Source organism: Pinus tabuliformis, chromosome 1_2 (assembly GCF_031772625.1).
Source record: "Pinus tabuliformis cultivar Carrire ecotype Pingquan chromosome 1_2, CPIR1, whole genome shotgun sequence".
NCBI classification, from domain to species: Eukaryota; Viridiplantae; Streptophyta; class Pinopsida; order Pinales; family Pinaceae; genus Pinus; species Pinus tabuliformis.
The window spans coordinates 867322906-867324939 of record NC_142298.1 but is presented as its reverse complement, the minus strand read 5'-3'; the positions used below and the strand labels follow the sequence as shown (position 1 = coordinate 867324939).

The following is a 2034-nucleotide window of genomic DNA, read 5'->3' as shown; positions in this document are numbered from 1 at the left end:
TTATTACAGCATACATACTATCCAACAGATTCAGATAGAGAGGCAACCATATTCTCATACAAATGCCACACATATACTAATACCATGCTTATCATATTCCTAGAACCATGCTAACTGAACAAGGCTGACTAATATATATATCAGAACAAAACAAAATTAAATCCTCCAAACCCTCTTAAAGAAAGCTTAGGATGATATGTAGCAAAAAGTAAATGGCTGCATGATTTTTCGATCACATGCCTGAAAAGAGATGCACCGTCATCCTAAAACTCCAGATGCATAAGAGCATCAAAATTAGAACACAAAAGCAAATCAAGCTTTATTTGATCAAATTTATGAAATCCAACAAACTAAAATTCCAAGACTGCTTAATCATATTTGTACATAGTAGTTCAACATGAGTTTGATGTTCATGTTTTAACTGTTGGCCTCATAAGTCCCATGCCAGAACCACTTCCAACATGTTTAAAATAGGTTGCCTCCAAGTGGTCCCCGTGACCAGAAAATTCAGTACCTCCTTTTTCCAGTGTGATCAAATGTTTTTCTTTGCAGCTTCTATTGCAGACAAAACAAACCCCATCTAATTTAACAAATTTCTCTCCACACTTTTTGCAATAAACATGGCCACATGTGCTGATTGCCATTAGTGTATGCGTGTTTTTTATTGTAGCTTTGCAACTAGGGCAAATAGAACTAGCCCCCAAAACCTCAGATTTTTTCTCATGTGGATCCTTGGTAAAAATAACTGGAAAAAGAGACTTCAACTTCAGTTTCTCTTTACCCCCTGGGCAGATTGTATCAAGTGAAGGTCTCTCAACTTTTACTTGAGCCTCGGGAGTTGTTGATGGTAGCCAAAATGCTTTCGTTGTCCGAAGAGCCTCCGCTTCAAATGAAGTCACCTTAACACTATTGGCCCCATGAAAACTATTTTTGTCTCGAATGTGATTTTTGTCATTATATTGAGGTACAACGCCCTTGTTTGGCTGATCAAATGCATCAAGTTCCATGTTGCCTCTTTAACAACAGATTCTCTTCTTCCTCCTCCTCCTGTTTTTGATGTGCTTCATAGCTTGCAAGTTTCCTGTCAAATCATACACCGATAACACCAACAACTTATAATACTCACTCATAAAAAATTTAAATTAAAAACCTAAATATATCAGATATTTTGTACTCTCAACATTGAAGTGCCGACAACCTAAACTAGTCATTCTACTGATAATGAATAGGGATACAATCCCAGCAACACTCGTTTCTACCATGTAGTATCCAAACTTCTAGCTTAAACTATATGCAACGAATAATATGACCCCATAGTCAAAATATGCACAGTGGCATCCAAAGCTCAAAGAAAATTAATGTCAATTGTGATCAACCTCGGTACTATGATAACTGAGCCATACAAATGTCCAATTCCATTGAATCCAGATTAACAAGAGCCATCAAAGCAGACTAATGTCAATTGTAATCTACCATGGTACTATGATAAATAAGCCATACAAATTTCCAATTCCATTGAATCCAGATTAAGAGGAAGGAGGAAGGAGGAGAGGAAGAATTGGACGAAGTAGAGGGTTGGGGGGTTGTTATAGACATTTTTGTGCCTTACAGCTATAAGCATGAAATGTCCATAGTCTAAGGGATCCAAAGTCCCTAAACATGTTGTTCCTACCCCTAGAGGAACAAGGCTAACAAACCACAGCAATTCACAGAAGTTCTCCACCAGAAACTGCTAAAAAACAAGTCAATTCAGGATCAATTCAGAGGCTCCACTAGCTTTCTGCGCTGAAATGCAAAGTATTCACTGGCTACCTGCACTGCAACGCAGGTAGAAGCACTACCAGGGTGCGCTGAGCGGGAATTGACAAATGGCAAGTTCATTCAACAAGGTGTCAAGACCCTGGAACCTTCCAGAATCTTCCACAATGACACTTGCCTCAGTGAATTCGACTAGTGATGAGTAAGAGGTTCTCAATCTCAAAGTGGAAGCAAGAACCTCCAAGTGGAAGCAAGAACTGATAGAGGGAGAGGACA

General features: G+C 38.7%; 1 pseudogene; it reads right to left on the bottom strand.

The window, feature by feature from the left end:
- Positions 1-386: 386 nt before the first annotated feature.
- On the bottom strand, positions 387-1443 carry LOC149208686 (E3 ubiquitin-protein ligase CSU1 pseudogene; annotated as a pseudogene).
- Between the last annotated feature and the right edge of the window lie 591 nt (positions 1444-2034).